Source organism: Pinus tabuliformis, chromosome 7, assembly GCF_031772625.1.
Source record: "Pinus tabuliformis cultivar Carrire ecotype Pingquan chromosome 7, CPIR1, whole genome shotgun sequence".
In the NCBI taxonomy this organism is placed as follows: Eukaryota; Viridiplantae; Streptophyta; class Pinopsida; order Pinales; family Pinaceae; genus Pinus; species Pinus tabuliformis.
The window spans coordinates 1,506,731,209-1,506,753,843 of record NC_142293.1 but is presented as its reverse complement, the minus strand read 5'-3'; the positions used below and the strand labels follow the sequence as shown (position 1 = coordinate 1,506,753,843).

Sequence of the window (22,635 nt, the reverse complement as noted above, 5' to 3'; positions counted from 1 at the left end):
ACTTCGAAGAGAGGGGATGTTGAATACCTTAGAGTGGGACTCAAGGGACAAAAGCCTTCTCAAGACAAATGGTTGTAGAAGAATCAAGACTTCGAAGAGAGGGGATGTTGAATACCTTAGAGTGGGACTCAAGGGACAAAAGCCTTCTCAAGACAAATGGTTGTAGATTAAAAAGGTGAGGGAGTTGTACCATCACCTACTGAACAATTGATAGTATCTTTTAGGGTCCAAAAGGCTTCTAGTGGGGAGGAATGATCAAGTGTTCAGTATTTAGCTCAAAAATCAAAGTTCGTAGAATGGCCTGAAACCTTAATGACCACTTCCATCTCAGAAAAACGATCCTAACGCAACTCGTTTCATCGAAAACTGAGTTCGTATGAGAAAGTTATTGTGTTGTTATTACTTTGCTAAACAAGTGAAATTTGCAAAAAAAATGCCCAATCACTGCACAGTCAGTAGTCCGTACTACTGACGTGGCAAGTAACTAGGCATGGTCAAACGTGGTCAGTGACGAATCACATATGGACAAGTGGCATCGTTTCATTTGGTTTCAGGTGGTGTGTTGGCACATTTCTATTGGTTCATTTTGGGCCAATGAAAGAATGCCACATGGCAAGCCCGAAGGCTGCCATGTGGCACCTCCCAAAGGCCTTGATAGTCTCGGCAGTCGAACAAAATTTTATGGTGGAGGTTGGGGTCAAACCCGTGACCTCCGACATACCATCCGTAAGTCCTAACCACCTCCGCTATACCATGGTTCTTACCCCATAAGCTTTCCACATATATTTAAAGTTTATTAATGTTGGGGTTGGTGGTTAGGAGGGCTAACCCGCAGGCCAGCCCTCTGCATGTGATCGCAACATTGCAAACTCTGGCAGTTACAGTTATGTTACCCGGTGGCTCCAACCCACCAACACTGCAATGGTCCCATGTGAACGCATTTGTTATAAACCGCAAATAGTTACATAACCCGGTGGACAGTTCACCACACCACAATGGTTCCGCATGTGATCGCAACAAAACACAACACGGTTACAATTTGTGTTAACTCTGGCGGATTGTTTAACAAAACCGTTAATGTGTAGCGGACATGTGAACACAAAGTAGGTAACACCAAACAATTAGGCGGTGGGCTCCAAAACTGCGTGGGTTAATTAACCATGACATGTGACCCGCATAAAACTTTGGCGATTGTGGTCAACACTAACTCCGCGGTTATCACTAATTGCGGATTAGTGGGCCACTAATCTAGGCTTACATTTAATTAAGCACAGTTTAATGATAGTTAAGCAAGAGTTTAAAACAATGGATGTTTTGGCGGAGCCCCCAATTTCGGGCCTAACTCCACATTTAGCACGCTAAATAAAGTCATTCCAAATTTAGCGGAACTTTTCTAGGAAAAAACTGACTTAGTCATGGAGAAGGAAATTTTCGACCAAATTGAGCTCAGAAAGAGGTGTTCTTGGCTAATTTGGACATTCTGAACAAATTGGTGCAGGTATCAGGAGACATAGAGCTTTGTAAAACAATTTTTTTTCATATTGAGCTAATACAGAGGCCCAAGCCATGGAAGTTGGACTAAGGAGATGTAGCTCAGGAGGGGTGAACTCCTTCATTAAAACATTGTGTTAAAGTGTCTCTTTGATGGTTTGATGTTCTTTGAATGTCTGTTGTTTAGTATTTATTTTGAAGCTATTTTTCTCATGAATGTCATTTTAAACTTAAGGAAATTTACCTGTTTACATGCACAAATAACTAAGGAAACCCCAGTACAAGAAGCAATAAGCAAGCACATGTTTAGAAATCTGTAATTGTTTTTAGCGCAACAAAAACTAATCATACAAAAACAGATCACTGCAGTTGGCCTTCGCATGGGATTTCGATTAGTAACGCCCTCCTCCCATATTTACCGAAGTTACAGGCCTACCAAGGTAAACACGTGATAAAGAGTTACTATGATATGATTCAACCTCCTAGATCACCTTAATGAAGTTGAATCGACAAAACGAACACCTTAATGATTTTCCTATCAGGTGCTACAGGACCCCCAAGGGCTAAACCACCCTTCTAGGTACCCAAACCCTGAGTTAAACCTCTTTTTTTAGTTCCCTGATCTCCCAGACACTGCATAACATTGCTTGATTTCGACTAAAACCCTCCAGTCACACGCATGATGCCTACAAGGGAGTGACTGCTATCATTTTCACCTAGTTTTGTGCGTGCGACTGTGGGATTTAAGCTACTTTTTCATGCTAGGATTCAGACCTCTACGTAGAACTTAATGGAACTTTCCAAAACCATGAATGACACAAGAACAAAGCCTTCATACAAATATTAGACAATAAATTGACCTAACAAGGCCTATCCACGACATTGATTCTGTCAAACATATCATAAACATGAAATCTATAGGTCATAACAACATATTTGAACATAGGGATCTCATATTGATCTAAGAATTGTTAAAGAGGATTGATATCTCCTCACAATAGTTGCATTGTTATATATTAGGTCTTGCATTCAATAATCAATCACATATTCATCAAACATGTCAAGAGACATAAACAATATACATCATATTACCAACATATAAACTAACAATAACCAACATATAAACTAGGGCAATTCAACCATAATGTCACCATCATAATCAATACATATGCTCATATATCACAATAGAAAATACCTCTAATTGATATATGGAAATTCCAATACCTACCACCCGACCATAGACTAGGCTAAACCAAATATTTCTTTCAGCCAGTCACCCCAGTGCCATATTCCAAGCATGAATGTGGGATCTCATGGAACCATTCAAACAAAATCGAACCAACGCTTCCAGAGGCCAAGCCACCTCAACCCTCAACCAGTGATTCCACCTTAAGTTTGGACATCACTAGCCATCACCGGATTGGTCTCTACCGAAGTTGTACATGGCTCTAGAGCGTTTGTTCCAACTAGGGCTTCCAAGACTAGTAACTCAATCCACAGTTGTTGCCGAGATTCTAGAGCGTTTGTCCAACCAGGGCTTCCAGGAATAGTAACGCAACCCACCAAGGGATTTTAGAGTGTTTGTCCAACTAACGCTTCCAAGACTAGTAACTTAACCCAAGTTGTTATATGGATTCTAGAGCATTTTCTTAGCCAAGGCTTCCAGGAACTAGTAACTCAACCCACAACCATAAGGAACATGAGAACCAACCATAAAATAAAAGGAAAGATGCCCACAATATCATGACTATCCAAGAAATGACAAGGCTAGGCAAATACACCGTCAATCTAGGCAATCCTCCATGCCAATGACAAATCATAACCAATAAACTACATGCATGCCAAAACTAGTAGGGAAATTATACATACAACTCGGTACCTGCAAGCAAAACCCATTGTAGATGCTAAACCCGATGTCCTCCTATGCTTTCTTGCTCTTCCTTTGCCTTCTTGCTCCAAATCCTAAGTATGCCACACTCCTCCAAGAGTGTTCCAAGAAAACTCTAAGTGTCCAACGGTATGAGAGAGAGAGAGTAGAAAATGAGAGCTCCAAAACTGAACTCACAAAAATCTAACATCGACAAAAGCCATGAATTGATCCTCATAATCCTTTTTAGCATTGAGGGTTCTATTTTCTTCAATTTCCATTATTTTTCCTTCATTTTCCTCCTCACATGTAACCTGTGACTTTCACCTTCCTTTTCTCCTAATTTCCATTATTTTCATAAATAAATGCCAAATAATGTCTCTTTCCTTCCAAATCCTTTTCCATTGCCTTTGCCAATTTCCTTAGCCATAATAAACTGAATTGAACACCCACTTAGGATGTTTTGCCCGCCATTTAGATTGGAATATGTGTCTGATGACCTTGGTCTTATATTTTTTTACATGATTTTTTAACCAGGGTTGTTAAGTGATCCAAGTCTTTTGGATTGATGGCGGGTCCTCTCTACCAATATTGTGATATTTGATGTAGAAATTTCTCATTTCCCACCCCGGTTTTTAGTTTCTCCTTATTTCTCCCATATAGTTAAATGCTCTTTCCCATAACCATACATTTAACAAGCTGGACAAAATAAATTTGCTGAAAACACAAATTCTGGAAATTTTACAGAATGCTGGAAATTGCAGAAATAAAAATCAACAGTAATAAACAGCGATTAAAACACATTTAAACACTGAGATTTTTGGTCAATGTGACCCTGGAAAAACCTGCTACAACTCTTGGGGAAAACCAATTTGAGAGCTCTTCTTTATTTCTGGAAAATGCCTTTTTACAGTAAGAGAAATATTCAGCAAAAATCAGCAAGCAAACTTTTACAACTTATCTCAGCCTTGCTGAAACTCCGCTCTGCTGAAACTCCGTTGCTGAAACTCCGCTCTGCTGAAACTCCGCAGCTCACTGTGCAGAAATCTCCCTTGCTCTCTTGCTCTCCTTCTCTCAATCTGCTCATGAAAGAATTAATGACATTTTCCTCATTTTCCTCCTTTAATCTAACCCCAAGTGACTTTTGGGTGATCCCTAAATCCAATGGCTGAAATAGATAGAGATCTAAGGCTGAGATTAAATGTTCATTTAAATCTCACTTTTTATTTTTTAATTCACCCCACTTTAATAAAGACCCACTTAGTCATTTATTTCCAAAGTCACTTTTCCTTTCTAATTTTTCATTGACTTTCTAAAAGTCACTTTAAAATTAGACTTAGTAACTTTATCACTTAAAGTCACTTTTAAATTAGATTTAACTTTATAAAATTATAAAGTCACTTTAGGAGAAAAATTAAATTCTTTTGGACACTTTTCCCTAGGCCAAAGATCAAAGCCTAAGGGAACCACCTGTCCTCCGGTACCAAATTTCAACACTCCCTCTTACCGAGAAAGGTGTTCCTCACCACACCCATCTTGTCTCTGAAGTAGACATGCTTTCCCTGTGGTAAGGCTTTGGTAAGAATATCTGCAACCTACTCATCAGTGGAAATATACTCAAGCTTCACAGCTCCCTTCTGAACATAGTCTCTAATGAAATGATATCTGATCCCGATATGGTTTGACCTGTCATGAAATACTGGATTCTCCGTGAGTTTAATGCAACTCCGATTATCACAGTAAATCACTTAAGGTCTCAACGGTTGACCAAATAAGCCAAACAACATCTTGTGAAGCCAGATAGCCTCACAACTAGCTAGACTGGCTGCCATATACTCTGCTTCCGCTGAACTCAGTGCTACTGACTGCTGCTTCTGGCTGAACCATGACACTGCTGTTGAACCCAACCCAAAACAACACCCTGAAGTGCTCTTCGTATCAGAAGCACAACCTGCCCAATCAGAATCAGTGTATCCTGCCAATCTCACTCCATCTCCCTGCCTGTAGTCCAGACCATAATCCACTGTCCCCTGCAAGTACTGCAAAGTGTGTTTTGCAGCCACCCAGTGAACCTTCCTAGGCTCACACATAAACTGACTCATCGTGTTGACTGCAAAACAGATATCTGGTCTAGTGTTGACCAAATACATCAAGGAACCAATCAGCTACCTGTACAATGTGGGATCCACCAACTCGGAATCCAAAGCATGAAGCTTCTTCCAGTTGGTGATCATCGGTGTCGACATGGATCTACAATCCTCCATGTGGAATCTCCTAAGGATGTCCACAATATACTTCCCCTGCCCCAGGAAGAAATGCCCCTCCTCCTACCACACCTCCAAGCCCAAAAAGTAATGCATCAAGCCGATGTCCTTCATCTCAAACTCTATCACAAGATCTCTCTTGCAGTGCTCTATGAGTCTCTCTGCACATGTAATGAACAAGTCATCCACATATAACACCAGAATGAGAGGCTCCTCACCAATCACAATAAAGTAAAGGTTCTGATCTGCCTCACTCTTTGTGAAACCCATCCCCTGCAAATATGTATCTATCCTGGAGTACCAAGCTCTGGGAGCTTGCTTCAGGCCATAAAGGGCCTTCTTCAATCTGCACACATGGGACTCCTTCCCATGCACCTCAAAGCCCTGTGGCTGCTCAATGTACACCTCTTCTTGTATGAAGCCATTGAGAAATGCAGTCTTCACATCCATCTGGTGTATCTTCCAACCCATCTCTGCTGCTATCGATATAATGGAGCGGATCGAAGTATATCGAGCCATGGGAGCGAAGGTATCCTCATAATCAACTCCCTCTACCTGGGAGAACCCTCTAGCCACAAACCTTGCTTTGAATTTCTCAATGCTGCTATCTGCAGCATGCTTTACCTTGTAAAGCCATCTGGAAGTAACCACGGATTTGCCCTCAGGCCTCGGCACCACCTCCCAAACATCATTCTTCATGATAGAAGGATACTCCTCCTGCATGGCCTCTCTCCAGACCTGCTGGCTAGCTGCCTCCTCATAGCTAGAAGGCTCAGAGTCAAGGATGCTAGTAACCATCGCCATATAGCTACAAAACCTCTCAGGTGGTCTACTCTCTCTGACCGGCCTCTTCGGCTCAGCAACAAATGAGGCATCTCTCAAGGTGTCTTGAAGTCACTTAGGCTTCCTCTTCCCTGAGCACACTTCTCCCACCGGAGAATGAAACTCCTCCTCCTCATCATCATCAGGAGCCTGAACTCCTGACTGTCTGTCTGTTGTCCTCCTGCCTGCACCTGAACCTGTAGAAGCTGAGGTACCGTGTAAACTGTCCATCAGTGGACTCCCTAGTGAACTGCTATACATGTTGCCCGGAGCACCACCCCTCTGGCTCGGTGAGCCACTGCTCACTGACGAACCTGACATCCTCATAGATGTACCTCTTGATCCTCCTGATCCCTGCCCACTGGATCCCCGCGACTGACTCAACTGCTGCTGAGGGTCTGGCTAATCCAGATACTCTAACTCCCGTGACCTCCTAAAGGCCCTGTCCTCCTTGAACTTCACATCCCGTCTGACAACAACTCTCCTCTGTGCAGGAATGTAAATACAAAAGGTCTTTGAGGTCTTACTGTAGCCCACAAAGATACCTTTCTTTGCGGTTGGCTCTAGTTTGGTCCTCTTCTCCTTGGGTATATAGGAGTATGTAATGCATCCAAAGATATGAAGATGACCAATATCAGGCTTCTTCCCAGAGAAAGCCTCCTCCGGAGTCATGTGCCCCAAGGCACGATGCAGACTCCTGTTCTGCGAGTAAACAGTTGTGTTGCAGGCCTCTGCCCACAAGAACAATGGCAACCCCTGATCATGTAACAAGGCTTTGCCAGCCCCTATGATGGATCTGTTCTTCCTCTCTGCAACCTCGTTCTGCTGGGGGTTGTAAGGAACAGTGAACTCCCTCCTAATGTCTGCCTCCGCACAATAGTCAACAAACTCTCCAAGGGTGTACTCTCCTCCATTGTCCGACCTCAGGGACTTGATCTTTCGACCTGTCTGTGTCTCCACAAGAGCTCTGAACTCCTGAAACCGCTTGAAGACCTCACTCTTGGTCTTCAAAAAATAAATCCAGGTCCTCCTGGAGTGATCATCAATGAATAAAACATAGTACTCATATCCACTCAAGGAACCATGAGACATCCGACCGCTCACATCGGAATGAATCAAATCAAGTATCCCAGTCACTCTGTTGTCACTGCTGGGAAAAGGGGATTTGGAAAACTTGCCCATCGCACAACCTTTGCAAGTATCAAAGTGATCAGTACTGAAATCTGGCACACCTGTAGTGATCTCCCGCAATGTCCTCAAGGCTCCATGATACATATGTCCCATCCTGCGGTGCCAAATCTCACACAGCTTAGAACTGCTAGCTCTGCTGTCGGTACTACTGCTCAATGCCAAAAGGGGATGGAATGCAAACTTGTACACCTTTGCATGGCGTACACCTATCACTCTAGCTGAATCAGCTGGAGTGCCCTTAGGATACATCAACACCTGTCCTCCCCTGAACAGTACCTCATATCCTCTGTCCTCCAACGCTGAGACGGATATGAGGTTCTTCCTCATCCCTGGTACATAAAGAACATCTGACACCTTCGAGGGAGGTTTGGACTCCCTCTGAAATGTCAGTGTCCCCACCCCGACTGCTCTAACAACTCTGTCATCACCGATTACTACCTCTATATCAGTGCCACTCTCTGAAAGCTCTGAGAAGTACTCACGGACTCCTGTCATGTGACGTGAAGCCCCACTGTCCACATACCAGATACCTGAAGATGCTCCGCTAATCGAGGGAAAAACATGCTCCCTCTGAACCTGTGTGGCAGGTGATCCTGAACTAGAGGACTCACACGTAGTGAACGCAAACTCCCGGTCAAAACGACTTGCAAAGTCCTCAATCTCTGTTGAAGCTACCACGTCCTGGTTCTTCCCCTTCTTCTTCTTCTTCTCTAGACACACAACTTCATAGTGTCCCATCTTTTGACAATTCCAACACTTCACCTTGGAATAGTCCTTCTGTGTGTTCCCCTGTTTACCTTTACCTTTGCCCCCACCACTGCTTGTGGAAGACTGCTTCTTCCCTTTGTCTTTCTTGCCTCCTGCCACCAGTGCTACATCCTCATCCTGCTCAACTGGCTTGGCTGCCCCAAGCTGACATTTCCTGATCTCTGTCTGAATGCAATCATCCCAAAACCTCTCCCATGTGGGAAGGGTCTCACATGCACAAACCCCATCAGCAAAGTTCAACCATGAACGGGGGAGGCCATTCACTGCAATCCGAACCAACTCAGTGGGTGGAATGGCCTCTCCAATCGCTGCCAACCCATGTCTCACATTAGTAATCTTTGTGAGATATCCAGCTGCACTATCATTACCCATCTTAATGTTCTTCAGCTTCTCCTTCAGGACCATCTTCCGGTTCTCATTGGTACTCTGGTAGAGATTGGACAATGCTGTCCACATCTCATGGGCATTGCTCTTTCCTCTCACATGAGGAATGTAATGGTCTTTGATTCCATCTAGAATCAGCCTCTTACCCTTATTGTTCTTATTATTATAAGCTGTCAACTAAGTAGCATCAGTAGGCACAACAACAGGGTTCTGTGTGGTATGCACCATGATATCCCAGACTTCTGCCTCCTCAAAGATACTCTGCATTCTCTCCTTCCAAACGCTGTAATTTGTATGCCCATCCAGCCTATCCTCCACCCTCAATCCCAATGACATCCTGCTGTCCTAAAACTGAAAAATAGCACTGTTGTAGTAAAGATAAAACTGTTATTTATGAAAAAAATCAGCTTGCTGGAATTTTTTGAATAAAAAATCAGTAGCTGTAATTTTTCCTTTTGCTGTCCCAAACTGTCCTTCAGCACTCAAGCTCTGATACCATGTAGAAATTTCTCATTTCCCACCCCGGTTTTCAGTTTCTCCTTATTTATCCCATATAGTTAAATTCCCTTTCCCATAACCATACATTTAACAAGCTGGAAAAAATAAATTTGCTGAAAACACAAATTCTGGAAATTTTACAGAATGCTGGAAATTGCAGAAATAAAAATCAGCAGTAATAAACAACCATTAAAACACATTTAAACACCAAGATTTTTGGTCAATGTGACCCTAGAAAAACCCCCTACAACTCTTGGGGAAAACCAGTTTGAGAGCTCTTCTTTATTTCTGGAAAATGCCTTTTTACAGTAAGAGAAATATTCAGCAAAAATCAGCAAGCAAACTTTTACAACTTATCTCAGCCTCGCTGAAACTCAGCCTTGCTGAAACTCCGCCTTGCTGAACTTTCGCTGCTGAAACTCCGCTCTGCTGAAACTCCGCTGCTGAAACTCCGCTCTGCTGAAACTCCGCTGCTGAAACTCCGCAGCTCACTGTCCAAAAATCTCCCTTGCTCTCTTGCTCTCCTTCTCTCAATCTGCTCATGAAAGAATTAATGGCCTTTTCCTCATTTTCCTCCTTTAATCTAACCCCAAGTGACTTTTGGGTGATCCAAGTGACTTTTGGGCGATCCCTAAATCCAATGGCTGAAATAGATTGAGATCTAAGGCTGAGATTAAATGCTCATTTAAATATCACTTTTTATTTTTTAATTCACCCCACTTTAATAAAGACCCACTTAGTCATTTATTTCCAAAGTCACTTTTCCTTTCTAATTTTTCATTGACTTTATAAAAGTCACTTTAAAATTAGACTTAGTAACTTTATTACTTAAAGTCACTTTTAAATTAGATTTAACTTTATAAAATTATAAAGTCACTTTAGGAGAAAAATTAAATTCTTTTGGACACTTTTCCCTAAGCCAAAGATCAAAGCCTAAGGGAACCACCTGTCCTCCGGTACCAAATTTCAACATTTGATTACAAGGAGATTAATGAGCTCTGACAATCGTTTGGCTGTACACAACAACATGGACTCTGAGTTTTTCTCTTTTTCTCGAAAACTCTTTTGGGATACGACTTTGGTCTATGGATTTTGATGATGATGGTTGTTGAGACATCACTATGTAGTAGAACCCCACACTTATGGTGGTTCTATGCTAGATTCATACATGCAATTGGGATCTAAGTCTCTTTTCTTGGCAGCGAAACCTCTCTTTTCATACCAAAGCCCACATTTGTCATTATAATCCAGATCTAGTGGAGAGACAAGTAGAGAGGATACTACAATGCCCAAATCCAGATCCTAAGGAGTTGTCTTAGGTCTTTGTCAAAACCATTAATGGGAAATCGATCCTACTAGGGGTTCGGGGAACAGATCTAGTGAAAGATCTGAAGCCAATTGTTCAAAATATCTCAGGTATACCAACATCTTTACAAAGTCTGATTTCTACAAGAAAGGTGTTGCAAGATGCATTTCAACTAGAAGATTATGGAATTCAAAGGAAATCTACCATTATCCTAAACTTAAGGTTGCAAGGTGGAGCCCAGGAGTGAGCATTCCACCTAGATCATTGTCTGTAGGTAGGGGTTTGAGTTCGTTTAAGGATGCATTGAGAGGGAAAGCTGCCACACCAGACAAACAATCTCCAAATATGACAATTCCAGCTCCATACCTAGTAGAGAAGATGGAGAAACCCTATAGATCTAATAATAAAATTGTTAGAAGTGAGTGGTATTTTCATTGTTTTACTAGCCAAAGCTATCATATGTTGATTTAATGGTTTCTAGCCTAAATGTGAATATCTACATCAATGGATCTTCCTCAATTGGTCTAAAAATTGTGATATTTATGTGTGCACGAAGAGATTTTTTGTGGTCCAATTTGACAATCAGAAAGACTTGGAATATGTCATAAATCAAGGGCCATGGTTTTGGGGAATGACAAGTCTCTTTGTAACTCCATGGTTTCCCAGAGTCGATGCCAATACACTAGTGGTTACGAAAATGTCGGTATGGGTAAGGTTACATAATCTCCCTCTTCATTTTTTGGCACCACCAAGTCCTAGAAGGCATTGGAAATTCTTTGGGGAGATTTCTAAAGATAGATCGAGAAAGAATGGACAAAGGTATCTTTACTTTTGCACGCATATGTGTGGAGATGGACTTAAGTAAAGGATTTCCAGATTATGTCCATCCGACTCACCAAGATTTCAAGTGGACACAATGGTTAGATTTTGAAAAAACATGCTTTTAGGTGCCGAATTTGCCATCAGATAGGGCGCTTGCAGAATACGTGCCCATGAGCGAAGAAAAGGAAAAATAAAAAAGCCACAAAAGCCAAAAGGATGGAAATTTCCAGATCTGCACTCTTTTGATGATGAAGAAAGAAATGGACAAGAGCCAAAAACATCCAAAGGCATAGGATCAACAAGGTTACCAAATGGAGGAGGGAGAAGAGAAGTACAAGGATCCAGTCAAACATACAAAGAAAACCAATGACTTAGCAGTGATCCAAACTCCTGGATATCAACATGAGGAAAAAAGAAAGAGCTAAGGAATAGGTGGAATAAAGTGAACACACATTTTTGAGAGTTTGGAATCAGACAAAGAAGTGCCAACAATAACAAAAGGTGAAGAGATGACAATTGCTATGGCTACTCCATCTTCTGGGGTATTGCACAAAGTTGAAAAGAAAAAGGTAAAAAAGAGAAAACCAGTTTATCTAGGTAAATGTCATTTTTGGTAGCTTGGCTATGATGAGTGCTTGAAGCACATACAAATTGTCTTTAGGGCCAACATATGAATTCACTTGTGCATTTGCTTATGTAACTTTTTTTTTTTTATTAATAGAAAGTTGTGATTTGTTCCTCGAAAAAAACGAAGTAAAAAAGTTAACTCTTTAGGTTCTTGGACCAAATTGGCAATATCTCAAGCATATGACCTCCATTTCATTTTCGTAAAGTGTTGGATGAGGATGACACATAAGGATATCCAAATAAAGGATTATTAAAAAAAAATACTTCTTTTTTTAGTATCATTTAAAATGGAGAAACCATCCCCGTTGACCTTGTGTGAGGAAGCATTGCAAAATTGAAATTGACTTTGAATTATTAAGGACTTGCTAGGACTTCATTATCAATAAGTGAAGTTCATTTGTCACTTTCAATATTTGGTCTCCATCTAGATGGAGGTAGGTTAAAGTATGAACTAAAATCACTCTAGTTGATGTATGACATGGCAACACATCAACAAAGTGTAAATCTTAGGAACGTGCATTTTTAAACTCACATCAGATTGTGTGTGAAAAACATCTTAATTAGTAACATAAAAGTGGTTTCAATAGACATATTGGGGCTTCACAAAAGGATTTTCAAGCAAGACATAATGGTGTCGTATTCAATGAAATTGAATAAATCTCTGGATTCTTAGTTTAATAAGTATTGAGTGCTAGAAATGAAACAAATGATACTACAACAATGATGTCCTTGAAAATAAGTTCTTTTCTTGTAAGGTCTAGAGATTATTCCTTTATGTCATGTACATAGTCATATTTTGATGTGGAGTTGTAATCTTACTTGCACTAGTTGTTGTTATGAATATAATTCATAACAAGGAAATATAAAATAAATGTAAATATTAAATAATCAATTATTGATTATGTTAAGTAGTCATTAAGTTAAGTGAAAAGGCATGTATAAAAAACATGCCCAGTCACAAAAGGACACCTACTTAGGTATATATAGGCGGGTCCTCATTGTAACAAACATCACTTATACATTTTTATATTTAATAAATTATTATTTTTCAAATACCTCTTGTGTATTTTTACATTCAAGTCTACAAGCTATCAGTTTTTATGCTTCAATGGTATCAGAGCCATGGCATACAATATAATCATGTGGGTCTTTGAACGTTGTTCGCTGCACAATGTGCCATTACATTCACGTCTTGAATGCGTTGAGCAGTTCAGTAAAATTCAAGAAGCATTTCAATGTTTAGAAAAATCATATGCAGAAGTTAAAGAATGTTGAAAGGAAATTGATAATAAGGAAGATGATAATAACAATGAAGAAATTAAAAAAGATCAAGATGATGATTCAGATGAAGTTGATGTTGAGATTAAAGGAGAAGGAGTAGATACCGAGCCAGATAGAGAACTAAGTGATCAAGGTGATGATCACCATGTAACTCGTTCAACCGTAGATATGCATGATGTTTTTGGTTATTCTGGCAAGGAAGAACAACCTGAATATGCTTCTCAGCATAGTCTAGAGCAAAGTACTGGTAGGGTTACTTCAGAGGAGGGAAGAAGTGAACAAAGGGGATTACATCAGGATGATATAATACATGATGAAGTGGATCAATATGAATAAGAAGAAGAACACCAATATGAGCAAAGGAAAAAGGAGAAACCAGTAGTCCCTCCCCTAGAGCTGGAATTTCCCACCTCCAGGTCAGCCAAAACTAATGGATATTCTAGATGAGGAGAAAGAGAAGGCGACTCAGAAAGAAAAGGAACAGAAAGAAAAGAAATATTTGGGACAACAAGAATATTTTGATCCAATGTGGCAGATGAAAGAGCGCTTGAAGTGGAGAAAGAAAACGTTGACAATGTGTCAAAATCACTAAAGAACCTTGAACTTCAAATCAAGGATAAAAATGAGCAAGCTGCATATCTCAAGGAGGTCTTGATTTATGAAAAGAAGATAGCAAGGAAAAAATCTAAACTTGATAAGCAACCAAAACTCCTCGAGCTGAAAGAAGCAATCTCTTGGATCACACAAAAAATTAAGAGAAGCGGGAAAGAATTGGAGAAAAAGAAAGAAGATTAGATCACCTTCACCAACAACAACCATGAAGATCAGATTCACAAAGAGAAGTTACCAAAAATACACAATTTTGCAGACAAAATGGGTGCCAAAAACCTTAAAGTGTTTGGCATTGACTTTGGGTTAAAAAATAACGTGCATACATGGAGGGCTGGAACCTATCGAAGAATATTACAGTTACAACTAGTTCTCTATGGCCTTGGAGGACTGGAGCCTATCGAAGAATATTACGTGAGAGAGTATGAGGTATAGTGTAGTTGCATGCAGTTGGATTTTGCCATTTTAATGAGGAGAAATTTGAATGGATTAACGATATCGTTGTGTATGATCCACTTCTGTCTTCATTTGACAAAATTGCCAGAAATGCCCTCGGCTGTACTTGTCTCTCTGTCAATGAAAATTGTAGACAGACAGTGGATAAACCAACGCTATTTTTCATGCCTCATTGCGCAAAATTTCTCACTGAGAATGTTTTGAATTCAAATCAGTTGCAATCAATCCTTGCCCGTCCTACAGGTGAAAATGGGAGAGGTAAACAAAACATATTGTTCGAGTTCAAGAAGCAGTGTAGTAATCAGTTGAAATTAAATGGTTTCACTGCTTCAAAGGAAATCCAAGCTAGTTCTAGAACAAATTTAAATAACAAGCTAGTCAACTGTTCGTGTGGGTTACCTGCTGACATTTCAATCTGTTGCGTATTTCATCAGTCGGCTAACATCGTGCTAATCACGCTGTCGCTCGTGTCCCCATCCGATACCCTATCCGATGCTCAATCCCTTGCCCACGAAACTCTGCCACTCCCGCTCTGTAATGCTCTCGGTCTCGTCTTCAATCCGCCCACCATAACCCTGTCACCCGATTTCGATACCTTATCTTTGACTGTGCCCACTGTTGTTTTGACGGCTGGCTCTTCGACCTAAACCCGCTGTTGTGGAATAGTGTATCATTCCGCTAGTCAACCATCGGTCTCTCGCTCCCCGTCGAGCCATAGTAATTCCTTCGTCCGACAAACCTTTGATCATTGCGGCGTTAAAACAAGGTCCTATCGGGTGGGGTGGGACGTGATGTTTGGTTGGTGGTTAATCATGTATTATTTTCAAACTTATATCTAATTAAACATAAAATTAAATATATACTATATTATACAATATAATTATATAATTATATATATATATATATATATATATATATATAGATATAGATATTATAAAAAAAATATTATTAAAAAAAATAGAGTTAAAAAAAAAATACTATTAAAAAAAAAAATCGATAATCCTGGATTCAAGAAAGTATTACGATGCGAATTATACAGGTAGAGATGCCAATGGCGTCGAGTTACATATGCTGAGATGACAAATGCAAACTGAAGGAAACTGGCCTCAATAAGCTTTGAGGACAAAGCTTTTGAAGGAAGGGGCTATGTTATGAATATAATTCATAACAAGTAAATAAAAAAAATAAATGTAAATATTAAATAATCAATTATTGATTATGTTAAGTAGTCATTAAGTTAAGTGAAAATTCATGTCTAAAAGACAAGCCGAGTTGCGAAAGGACACCTGCTTAGGTATATATAGGCGGGTCCTCATTGTAAAAATCATCACTTATACATTTTTATATATAATAAATTATTATTTTTCAAATACCTCTTGTGTATTTTTATATTAAAGTCTACAAGCTATCAGTTTTTATGCTTCATTTGTATTAAAACTATATAGTATGTTATACTAATGGAAACAAAGTCGATTATGCCTCAAATTGATTGCAAAATGCATGTATCACACTTCTGATTTTGATTTCAACAAATACACTTAGCTACAATAACATATAGACAACAATAACATGCATCTAACAAGGTTACATATAACAATTTGTTAATGATATCTAATTCCAGCATCCTAGTCACTAACAGAACCTGCCATTGGAAATCTCTAGATTCACTTGCTTACTAATTTTAGTGTTCATGCATGCATTGACTAATTCTCTATAACCAAAAATTATTTGACCATCCTACACTCCCTCAGTGAACTTAGTTCTCATTTCTTATACATATGACATAGATTTCAACATTTACATTTTCATAATCAATAACAATTTATATAATAATATGAAAAAACATAAATAACCAACCTCTTAACTTCGTTCAAAGAAATCCTATCCATTATAAATTTAAAAAATATAGTATATATTGCAATAAAATCAAGATAATTAAAAATAAAAATTCAGAAACTCTAAACATCAAAACATACTTTAAACACTTATCACGTTAAAATTTAAAATATTTATAAACATTCTTACCAACATTGTGATAATGTAAACATCTAGAGATATGGTGTAAAAATATAAAATAAAGAATCGGGTGAGAGTTAACATTACGAAGAATACCATTTTTATAACCATTACAAAATTTAGTGGTTAATATATTATTATATCACGTTAAAATTTATAACGACTTTGTTTTAAAATTCCATATCTTGATTTTTAAAAATCATACATAAATGTTTTTGTGGTTTGGTGTGCGTTTCATTTTAATCCTAGCAAGTGTTAGAGTGTTCGAGTTCAATGTTATTATTATTTTTGAATTGATTTCAACAAAAAATTAAGTTAGAATGATTGTAAAACAAAAGAAATTTAAGAGTTTGAAAACATGTTATGTTTTTCAAAATAAATGTAGAGACTCAGGGTTAAAACTATTCAATTTTTTTTTTGGCTTCTAGTGATTTTGGTGATTTTTTATGGTTGTGAACTATAGGCTAGCAATACATCCGACATACAGTGAAGATAAATTGAGAAAATTCAGAAGAATTTGATTACAAACTAATTCAAGATTAAAAGTGCAGTTCCTTATGCTATTTTATTAAGTGAAATAAACATTGCTCCTATTGAAGCAATTGCTATGGTGCGAGATAAGGTATTTAAAAAAATTGAGCAAATGGAAAAGGGTAGATGGCCTGTTGTCTTTAATGACAGATTGTGTAAGAGAAAAAATACTTGGATGCTACTTAGATGCAGCAAAATAACAAATGGTTTAGTAAATGAGGTATTTGCTTGAACGTGCGTCCCATAAACAGTTAAGCCATAAAAGCTTTTGTTATGAAGTTCCACTAACGTACTTGGGATAAGGAACTAGGAAGAAAAAAATAAATACTATATTGAAGTGTTTAATCCCACTCATAGTGATCAACCAAAAACATACATAGAAGCCAATATCTCATGGAGAGCCAAAATTCTCATGGCTCAGTTAAGGACTAATTCTCATCAACTCAGTTGTGAAACATGGCGCTGGAAAAGGCCAAAAGAAGTGTGGGAGGAAAGAGTATGCATTTTTTGTTCTTTCAGAAAAGTGGAAACATAAAAACATTTCATTTTAGAATGTGAGGCTTTCAAAGGCTACAGGGAAAATTATGCAGATACGCTAGCAGCTGGCTCTCGGGATAATCTACTCAAAAAGATTTATCAAGAAACTAGGAGCATTTATTTTGAAACTTCAACACCAAGTAGATGAAAAAACAATCTGTCCCGTAAACTATCTTTAACTTCATAAATATTTAACTTCATAAATATTAAAATAATTTCTTGCTTTTTCTTTTCCATGATTTCAATTTAACATTTGCCCACCTTTCCACGATTATTCTTTTTCCAGGGTTTAGTTTTAACATTTGCGTGCCATCCACACTATTTGTTAAAAGTCACTGTCATTTTGACCGCTTTATTTTTATGTGTTGCGTTTAGGTTTTCATCGATAAAATAAACATTCTAAAATTATACACACCAAAAAATAAACATACTAAAAATATATACATCTGTTCGATGTAACGTAGCAGTTCTTGGGAAATGAAATGGACGCGTAGATCTCAACTGCCTTCTCCACCTCGTGTCCAACCGCATGTGAAATTGTACTCGCACACGGCATACGTGTACAATAAAAATAGGAAATATAAAGAAGATCAAATTTGGAGCGGACAACATATAAAATCTCATGAAAATGCATGGCATATTCAGAGGATAGGTGTGTGCTTTTCATCACAAAATTCGAATGGAATTGGAGGGCGCAACCTTAGGAAAAGCTCAATTTAACCGTTGCGCTTTTTATAAGACTGCTGGATCATGGTTATAAAACCTTTCTATTGCTCGCTCCGCAGTTTAGTGGTGATGTTGTGTGGAGCGCTCCTGGTCGTTCTTCTCTTTGGTTGGTGCTGGTTCTGTGTCTGTATGAATGTTTGTGTGGTGCTGGCTGTGTGTCTGTATGAATATTTGTGTCTCTGTGTGTTTGTTTGTTTTTGTTATGGAGGTGTATATCTGTGTCTCTTTGAATGTGTTTGTTTTGTGATGGATGGGACCACCAACATTAATACATACATTTGCAGTTGCAGGGGCCACCCAACCCAACCATGTTTCATTGTTGAAGGTGATTAGGTTTTGATTCAGTGCAGTAGTTTACTCTGTTTTGATTGGGTTTATATTGCATGCATTAATTTCTGATTGATGAAATGAGATAGGATTTTGATGTAATAATTGGTTTTGTACGTGCAGGGCTGGAAGAGCAGGGCAGCCGTGCTGTGAATGGTACAAGAAGTTATAGTCGCTAGCCCGAAGGGCGCAGAAGGTACACATCTCCCTCTCTATTAATTTATCCTTGAACATGTAATGTGCCTCCTGGATGGTTAATTTTAAGATTAAGACTTTTTATACGAACCCATAGACTGTGTGCACGCGCCCCGGCGTGCATTTCCTTTTGCAAGGCTTGATGATACATCTTGCACATTATCTTTTTCAGTGTTTGAGAGATACTTGAGATTCGAGAAAGAAAGTTTTCGAGAGAGATATTTTTTCATCTTTTTGAAACAGTGGTTGGGTTGGTCCACAGAAATGAGATAACGTGGCGAGTTACGTGACTTGAGGCGTGTGCTAGTCTGTGGAAGTAAAAGAAACTACCGGAACCTATTGCCCAGGTTTGAATAATGAAATACTGGAGATAGACCTCCCTGAATAGATATTTGAAGAAATATGATATTTCTTTTTTTTCAATTTTTAAATTACTCTGCTGCCTATCAACACAATTGTTCACTTCAGAGGATGCTCTTTCTCTTTTATGCTAGATTTTTGTTAAAATGAAGGCATTCATGGATTGGCTCTGTACACTTGGAATCGGTTGATCTTGTAGACTCGGTTTCAGAAAGGTCTTTTTGGTTCGAGAACTTTACATGCTGATTTTCCTTACTATACCTGACATGGTGTTTGATTGGTTTGCAGGTTACGCACATGAGATGGCATGGAGCAGAAAGAGAAAAACGACGAAGATTACATCCTTTTTTTCATAATTGTCTCACATTGTGTGATGCCGTTGTACAAACCTCCACCTGGTTGAATTCATGGAGGTAGGTAGGCACACATTGCCTTTTGTTTGTGAAATTTATGCTAGAGACTGCATCACTAATCAGAGCATCACATTAATATTTAGAAATCTCTTAGTTAAGAACTGCCTTACCATCATAGGGTTGCCTTAATATAAGGATTGTGTTTTCTGGTGGTGTCCCTAGGTATTGAGAACGAATACTAATACGGAATGAATGGACGAGAATGTGAAAATTGGTGAAGAGGGCGTATGGACTGTCTGTGCTGGGCAAGGCTCAAGTTGAGCTCCTCGCTATGGAGAACTGTATGGGTTTCCTGTATGGGTTTCCCACTGAGAGGTAGGGTTTGCTAGTGTAAGGTACGGCTAGTCCTTTCCCTCCGTTCCTTCTCTAGGTTAATAGATTCCAAAATACTATACTGACTTTTTAGGTTATGGTGATCATACGATTGTTGTTGAATATTTAGAGATTAAAAGATTTCTTAACATAAGAAATCTGTTTGTTCCTGCATTCCCCTTTTCTTTTTCAGTGAACATCTATACTCATTTTTTTACTTCATAGCATAGTTGGAACATTAATGGTAGTTAGGTAATGTCCTTTAGTTAGGTCAAACAGTTGGATCATTAGTGGTAGTTAGGTAATGCCCTTTTTGCTTGTGTGTCGAGCGAGTTCATAGAGTTCAATAGATTCTCGCACATGACTCATTGTAGCTTCCTTCCTCAAGCTTTCCTACAATATATTCCATTCACAAGTCCTCCTTGCGTCTCTTTCATAAAGATGCTTCTATGGGATCTCAAAGTGCACCTTCCATGGTCCCATGGTCCTCTAGAGGTCTCCTTGAGACCTCTAGAAGGACATTCAAGAAGACCTCTAGAAGGACATTCAGGGAGGATTCCTCTCTTATCTCTTCCCTCATTTTCATGGTCACATTTATTTTACATAATAAAATCATAAAATCAATGAACATGTAAGGAAACAAATAGCCATTGACCGCACTAGTTTTAATTGGTGAAGGAGTTAATTTTCTTTTTGTGGGTCATTCTAATTTCATAGAGATGCTTCCATGGGATCTCAAAGTGCACCTTCCATGGTCCTCTAGAAGGACATTTCATAGAGATGCTTTCATGGGATCTCAAAGTGCACCTTCCATGGTCATCTAGAAAGACATTTCATAGAGATGCTTTCATGGGATCTCAAAGTGCACCTTCCATGGTCCCATGGTCCTCCGGAAGGACAAAGTGGACCTTCCATGGTCCCATGGACATTCTGGGAGGATTCCTCTCTTCCCTCATTTGCATGGTCTACTCACATTTATTTTTCATAATAAAATCAATGAACATAATGAAATCAACCTTCCATGGTCCCATGGTCCCCCAGAAGGACATTCTGGGAGGATTCTTCTCTTCCCTCATTTTCATGGTCTACTCACATTTATTTTGCATAATAAAATCAATGGACATGTAAGGAAACAAATAGCTATCGACCGCACTAGTTTGAATTGGTGGAGCTAATTTTTTTTTGTGATTTTTAAAGGGATGCGCAAGTGTCGTTCTAATTTCTACCTTCCTGCTATTTTTACTTTCATTCACTACTTTAAATGGTCCAAATAGGTTCATGTGAGAGAAATCGAGTAAATGCACCATGTTCTTTTATTTTGCTATGGCATATGTAAGGCACGTGAAGGATGACATCAAACCTTGTGAAACAAGCACAAATACAAGAAGCTAAATTAACAAACCATTTCTTTTTTACCCAAATTTTCCTTTTCATTAACTTAGGGCTGGATTATGAGTGGCTCGAGCTAGCTCTTCAGTCATTCTTATCTTAATGATTTAATAATTAGTTGGATCTGAAATATTGACTGACCTGTAGAGGAGACTAGGTTGGAGGGAAGCTACTCACATTTATTTTGCATAATAAAATCAATGAACATAATGAAATCAATGAACATGTAAGGAAACAAATAGCCCATCGACCGCACTAGTTTTAATTGGTGAAGGAGCTAATTTTCTTTTTGTGATTTTTAAAGGGATGCGCAAGTGTCATTCTAATTTCTACCTTCCTGCTATTTTTATTTTCATACACTACTTTAAATAGTCCAAATAGGTAAAATCGAGTAAATGCAACATGTTCTTTTATTTTGCTATGGCATATATAAGACACGTGAAGGATGACATCAAACCTTCTAAAACAAGCACAAATACAAGAAGCTAAATTAACAAACCATTTCTTTTTTACCCAAATTTTTCTTTATTAACTTAGGGTTGGATTATGAGTGGCTCGAGCTAGCTCTTCAGTCATTCTTATCTTAATGGTTTAATAATTAGTTGGATCTGAAATATTGATTCACCTCTAGAGGAGACTAGGTTGGAGGGAAGCTAGAGAATAGCAGGTCATTCTAAACATCAATAGTGGGACTCACTTAAACATCTAATTTACTTTAGAAGATTAAATTGTAAACCTTTTCCATATGATACTTTTTACTCAACTTAGAAATAGTGCACAAGATGACGTTTGTAAAAACAAGAAGATGGTAGGGTAGTAACATGCAAAAGTGAGTTCCTTGGGACATCATAGAGCTTTTACAACAATATCTTAAGTATGGAGAATTGATGCCTGAGGAAGGGTCTATTTAATTGGTCTTAATTGAAGGTGGTTAAGAGTTAGATAAATAGACTCGTTAGTGGTTTTCAACCAACCTTCTTTTCTCTCATGCTTTGAGTCAATTTATAGGCTCACTTGAAATCTTACAGGGCCAAACACACTCCTGCACATGACCTTTAATGATCTCCTTTCTCGCACATGACCTTTAATGATCTCCTTTCTCAAGGGTTTCCCTTGCTTTTCCTCCCCATAGGCCCTTCTTGGGGGTTGCTCTAACATAGTGAGTTTCCCTTGCTTTCCATCCCCATGGCCCCCCTTCTTGGGGCCCACTCTTACATAGTGGGTTTTGTAGGACTCATTTTCCCTTGCTTTGCCTCCCCATGGCCCCTTCTTGGGGCCCACCTTCTTGAAGCCCTCTTGTAAGAAATACTTTTGGGACTCAGTGTGCACCTTCTTGAAGCCCTCTTGCAAAAAATACTTTTGGGACCTTAGGAGCTTTACTCAGTGTATGATCGCTTGAGGATGTGATTATTATTTTGATGGATAAACTTATTTGCCTTTGAT

General features: G+C 38.8%; 1 long non-coding RNA gene across 1 annotated transcript; it reads left to right on the top strand.

Moving 5' to 3' along the window:
- The first annotated feature begins 18,978 nt into the window (after positions 1–18,978).
- LOC149253556 (uncharacterized) lies at positions 18,979–19,821 on the top strand. The gene is made up of 3 exons (XR_016266214.1): positions 18,979–19,065; positions 19,367–19,491; positions 19,654–19,821. It is a non-coding gene; the product is annotated as an uncharacterized LOC149253556 (long non-coding RNA).
- Positions 19,822–22,635: the final 2,814 nt, after the last annotated feature.